This window comes from Camponotus vicinus, unplaced genomic scaffold (genome assembly GCF_025532165.1).
Source record: "Camponotus vicinus isolate PSW18456_S1 unplaced genomic scaffold, iyCamVici1.0 SCAF_5, whole genome shotgun sequence".
Lineage (NCBI taxonomy): Eukaryota > Metazoa > Arthropoda > Insecta > Hymenoptera > Formicidae > Camponotus > Camponotus vicinus.
In genome coordinates, this window is record NW_028141977.1 from 12,555,746 (window position 1) to 12,562,491 (window position 6,746).

Genomic DNA, 6,746 nt, shown 5'->3' on the forward strand with positions numbered 1-6,746 from the left:
ATATATATGTATGTATGTATGTATTTTCTCTTTTTCGATTATAATTAGATATATTTTCCTTTTAAATTATATAAAGTTCGAAATATGATTCAACATTTCGCGTTTTGTCTGGATAGAAAAATACGGTTTAAAGTGAAATACTCAATTTCCTGCATTTGATATGCATATTCGGACTTACATAGACTTTCCAAAAACTCATTTTGTTGAACGTGGTTTTTACTGCTGCCGCGTCGTTTGTCACTGCAACGTCATAGAAGGCGGAAATTAAAGAGGATCGTAGGGAAAACCGATGGATCTTTTGTTCGTTCTGTCACATCAATATTCGCGTTTGGATTATAGTGAAGCATGGAGAAAGAAAATAAAAGAAAATCAGTCAAGATGACATGCATTAATGAAACGAAATTTCTTTAAACGAGACTGTGTCTTTAATTTCCGCGAGATCAATTTGGAGAGAGAAAGAGAAAAATGTTCGAAGAAATTGCTTTAAAATTCAATCATAATTTAAATCAAGTTTTAGCTTTGTAATTAATATTTAATGTTATTTTTAGCTAATCTGTTTAAAATTCTGTTCCTAAATTCTTTAAAACATAAGAAATATATCTTGAAATTCTTATTAACATTAAAATAAATTGTATTTATGAGATGTTATAAATTAATGTGTTTGTTTACAAATTAATGTGGTGCAAGATAGAAAATTAATTTCGTTAATATAGTAAAATAGAAGGTGTATTAATAATATAAAAAAACATACATTTTTCATGCGAAATTCTAATTCTTGGCAACGAAATTAATCAATTGCAACGTGCTGAATTACTTCAGAAATCGACAAATGAAACTCAATCAATTAACTTCCGAACAAGTGACAGTTGCAAAAAAACAAAAACTGATAACTGTCTAGTTAAGTGACAAACTCGATTAATTGTCATGTTTTATAACATAACTAGTATGACTAACAAGAAGTTCAATGCAATCATCTCAATTTAGAATTTAATCGACTCTTGTCTATGACAAGGTAAGCGAACGCTTGTCGAAGGAAAAGTTCACACTTCGATGCGCGGATTAATTAATTCGATCGTATCCATCATCATGAGATAGGTATTTCAATTTATATATCTGGGAACAAATGAGAAATGTTATACATATATATTTAGTATTTAATATATTAATATATTAATATATAATATATGATTGTGTGTTTTTTATAAGCTTTTAACATCATTAGTATTTTTTTTTCATAATCTGTTTTTTTGATAATGTAAAAATAGAAGAGAAGAAAAAATTAAACGCTTTCTCTTGTGCTAACTTACTTTTAATAAGAAAAATTATTCTCATTCAGAAAAAAAATATTCTAATTACATTTATATATTTATTTTGGAAGAAAAGAATGTAAAGAATAAAAAGACATAGAATATCAAGACGAGAAAAAGAAATAGAATATTTCATTATTAAATTTATCTTTAATAAGTCAATATTTTGACTGAGAAAAAATAACATCATTATAATTATTATGCTAAAACGAATACTCAATATTTATTTTAAGATAAAGACAAATATAATATCATTAATAAAATAAATGATATCAGTAAGTTTTATATTAAATAATATTTCATAGTTTTGTTGATAAATACTAAAATATTGGCTCTAAAAGATCAAAGGAAATAATTGTGTAATTATATAATGGAAATAATTGTATAACTTTTTTTGTTTATATGCAATTGTGGTTATAATATTATAAGGATACAGAACTGTGACTTATCGTTTCATAATGCTCGACTGCAAGTTATCTATGGATTATACATTGTCCGGAGGCGTTCATTCCAAACGAAGCAATTTAGCAGTGGACTGACATAACTTACGAAACGTTGTACGCTCAGAATGGATTTCAATTAAGCGTTCGTGCTCCACCTTACGATATGCATTTAATCGTGTGCCTCAATAAACGATCGTGTAAACGTGAAGAAAAAATTAATTATGCAAGGAAAATTGCAAGGGACAATAATTACATACCATATATTTACGAATAAAAATGGTAATTTTCTTAGCCATAATATTTCACGTAATATTTCACATAACAATATTTAAAAAAATTCAAAATAATAATTTAATTTAATTTGTAATTTAATTTAATTTGTAAGGTTTATAAATGTTTCATAGAGAAAGGGTGAGAGTACTTTTATTAATCATTTATTTAATTATATGATGATGAGAGCTGAATTACACGCGCAGGACAATATATTGAATTTATGATGTATTTAAATTTATTTAAAAATATATTGAATATTTTATTTAAAGTTTTGAAAATTGTGTGTAATACATATATATATGCTCGAACTTTGAAAATACATCATTATTATATAAATATCTGTTCAGCTTCTTCGTTTATTTTATGGAAAACATTTTTCCATAAAATCAATTTTAAGACATTTTAATAATGAAAATGGCAGTATATAGTCTGCTACCTATCGTTAAAATAAAAAAATTGTTAAAACAAAAAATTTCAGAGAAAAGAAATGTAATTAATATAATTTACACGAGTCAATATTCTAATCTATCGATTTTACGATTGTTGTAATTGCTTTATTTCCTCTCTCTTTTTTTTGTAATTGGTGAAAAACGCGATTGTATTAAACTCATTCGCCTCGTCAACGGCGTTACGATCGGTAATTTCAGAAACGAGGGAAATTACTACATTACGATCCTTGAATAATTCCAAACGGAAAAATGTGGTAGCTGTCAAACTAATCGTTTTTAATCGAACTAATATGATAGGCGTGATCATGTTACATCTGACACTATTTTTTATCCGCATTTTTTGGTCTCTTTTAATCGCGCGTATTAAATTTTATGCTCTCGAATTTGGAATAATTATTATTGATTATCATTGAGAATAATTATTATTGATTATTTGAGTGATTCATTGAGAATAGAGATATTTTTTAAAATTTATTTAAAAAATGAATTTTTTAGACATTTTTGAAATTTAATTATTTTCATTTTTATTCTATTTTTCTTTCGTGTTAAATTTTTATTCTATATAAATTTTAAGAGATTATAATCTTTTTTTTTGCATGTTATATGTCTACAAATTTTATTTATTTTTCTTTTTTTGTAAACATAATTATATATACATATGTATATATGATGTATATAATGAATATTATAATATGAATAAATTTCTATCAGATTTTGTTTGAAATATCGAAATTGAGAAAATATATAGAGTTTTAATCTTATAAGAAAAGAAACATTTTTCAGAAATTCATATTTCAGTTTCTAAAGGTGATTTTACGATTTCTCATCAAATTTCTTTTTAAATATTATCTATCTAGATTACGTCTTTTATTATTTTTGAAAATAATCGAATATTTTCGATTTCTCTTTCTCTTTCTTTCTCCCGAATTGATAAACTTACGAGGACACGCTATATGTATATCAGACTTTCAATTACATCGAATTGTATGGTTATTGTTGAACGCATGCCATCGATAATGTTCCCTTTCGCTAGCTCCAGAGTTTCAGGTGCTTCGTTACGATAGCGTCTGCAGGATATATTCCTTTCCTCGCGCAGATTAGTGTTTATAGGAATCCGGAAATTTCGTGGGAGAGCACGCGGCGTGAACGGCAGCCGCGGGAATTTCCGACGAAGTCGCATTGTCTATCGAATCATACAAGTCGGGCACAATGGTGGCGGCTTCCTTTAATGAAAGATGCTAGTTAAGGGAGGCAGAACGGGACAATGATATAGAAGCATGGAGTCCGCGAAGCAGGATGAGGAAAGGGAAGAGGGAGATGAGAAGAGGCGAGAAAGCGATGGGTGGCGCGGTCTCTTCTGAAGCGACCTTTCATCCGCGAATCTCGCAAAACGGCGCGGGAGAAGAGAAACGAGGATGTCGGTTCCATCGGTTCTACTTAGCAGAGATTAATTCGCGTTAGTTTGAGAGCTCTTGTACAATGCGTGGCTCGTCTAACAATAATAAACAAAGCTATAATTATACTAGATCCCGCTGAAAGTTTACCAGCCGACGCCGTGAATTTTGAGGTCCTCTGTCATCTTATTTCGCCTCGTTTCCCTTTGTCCTGCTCTCTCTTCCACTCGCGCGATTTTCATCCTGTCGTCACCTTTCTGGAAATAAACATATGACATATCTCTATTCGAATTTAAACTCATTGCATATCGCATGAAGTTTACCTGTGAACATGTTAAAAAACGAGTAAAATTTCCTTCGTATAGCGGTTTCCGCTACTCTCACCTCGCCACTCGAAGCGCATGCAACACGTTGCATGAATATGCATTTATATTTCTTTCCACGGTGTACTTGATTTCAATTATGCAGCAGCGTCTTTGCGCCAGAGATACTTATCTGCGGCAAATTTGAATATATTTAATGAAGATGAAAATATAAAAAAGTGTCTAACAAGAATATCAGAAATATTTACGATCATGATGAATTTATTATAATTTATTATAAGTTTGTGATAAAAGCATACAATTCTTCACATATAGTAAAATAATCGCCATGTAAATTTTCATTATCTATTTTCAACAATAGTCGGTCTTGTGTCGCGCCGACATCCGCACGAGTAACTTTCGTACGTAATTACATATTTAATCGCGAAAATACGTCGTATATCTCGCTATTCGCGTTTTAATGAGATCCGGTAACGAGTCACGAGTGTTGTAATTGAGCGCGTTTTGTGTCATTATCTAATTATAACCACTGGATGTATTAGCTGATAAAAAGATGCGTACGCGGGAAATGACGCATCGTTGATTATTGGAACTGCACGATGAGGATAATTTTGTGTAATTTGATAGATAAAAGAATGGTCACCATATATATTAAACTTTCACGAGTTTTACTATTCCTACGCGACAAAAGATTGACGAATGGAAAAATGATTGAAAATCCATCAAAAATATAGTATTTTTATGAAAATAGATTTTTCTTCCACCAGAGAGAGCTTGGTTTACTTCACATATATATTTTCTCTTTTATTTCTTTCTCATCGGCTTCATTTAATTCGGTTTCCTTTTCTCCGTTAAATATCAAGTTTCTTTTCTCTCGTCTCGATTGACTTACTCAAAGGTGTAAGGCGTAAACTATACATTCGCTTCTCTCTGCGCGTGGTGTTGCTCGGGCGCGGTTAGATTTTATGACGTGTGGGGGTGAGGGTTTTTAAAAGGCTTCGTGACGTCGATCCAGACTCGTTGTATCGCAGATAAAAAAGGATAGCACGTATACAGGAGCACGTTGCTCCTATGTGGTGTTGATACTAAAAGGCACACGCATCTATGTGCCTCTCTACACACGTGTATGCGTGTACGTGCACGTGTGTGTACGTACGTGTGCATATACATACATGTGTGAGTATGCGACGGAGGCAGAATTGGGGTGCTTTCACAAAATCACAGTGGGACACCGACTAGGACGGAGGGAAATAAATAACGTAAATTGAAAACCGCGGGAAATAAAGATAGGAAATAAAAGCGCCACGGTTAAGTACACTTATACGTGCCCAGTATCGGCAATATACACACCCGCGCATACGCAAAGCCATCGCCGATGCGCATTTGTGTGCATCTCCCATGGAGTATTCGAGGCTTTTGCTTTGTTTGTGTACCCGTGCATACTCAATCGCCTGACGGAATATCGCTACCCTCTTCTCTTCTCACCCTTTTAGCTGCTACTGCTGTTGCCGCTGCTTTTCCTCTCTTCCAGCGTGCGTTTTGTTTATTAATGGAAATGCGTGGAGCGCAGGCAATTTGAAAGGATATTTTCTCTCTCTCAAAACGCGAGAGAGCTCCCACGAGTCCTCTGTAGAATTCATATCGTCTATCTCAACCGGCGTCGCGGTTTGTCTGCGTGTGAATAATGCGCGTAAAATAATGAATTTATCCATTAGCTCAGGGATTAATTGAAGACAGATTTAAAATATGTATGTACGAGTTTGATTAATAATTTTTTTTGTTTTTAATTGGTCGTTTTGGAAGGAAAAACTTGAAACTGTAAAAAAATCGATGTTCGAATTTCAAATTTGTCAAATAAATAAATGTAGCATAATTTTATTTCCGATTAAAACAGACATTTCGCGTGTATTTCGTACGAGTGCCAGTGCTTACTGCTTAACCGCATTAAATGGTTTTAATGGATTACTCGGTGGATTACAAAAGCGAAAAAAGAAGCGGGGTCTTCCGGACGAGTCCGGGGAGAGAATCCGGTTACCACGGAAGTGACGTAACAAAGAGAGAATAATTGAACGGAGGCCACACGTCTCCGACACGAGGTTTTGCCCTCCGTCCACCTCGCTGCGTTCTCTCCCCTTCCGTATCGCCTCCTCGCCGTTTCCCTTCGATCCGTCCGGCCGACACCGGGGCTAATGGTTTAATCCTAACATGGATGTTAACCAGATTACCGGCTACAAGTCCACTATGTGCCGTGCATTCGCCGCAGTTTCTACGGAACAAATTATCCGCGATTACGTGGATAATGGTGGAAGGCGTTGAATGCCGCGTCAACCCGTGCCGATCTGTCCTCCGCAATTTTCTGCATCGCCAGCGCATCCCGCCTTCTAAAGCCGACGTAATAACGCAACGGCATCGCCTTTCAAGCTCCTCGGAATTTCGCATCTCTATCGCGACACCGTGCCTCTCGGCAGCCCCATCTTTGCGCATTTATCGCAAACTTATCGCCTTTCCGATAATCCACGCGTCTCGAGTATCATGACATTGTACTGACTTTGATAGA

At 33.9% G+C, this 6,746-nt stretch overlaps 1 protein-coding gene across 1 annotated transcript in view; it reads left to right on the forward strand.

Moving 5' to 3' along the window:
• The window catches only part of Alpha-man-ia (alpha-Mannosidase class I a), a 478,743-nt gene that overhangs the window by 283,183 nt on the left and 188,814 nt on the right, over positions 1–6,746 (forward strand). The window lies entirely within an intron of this gene.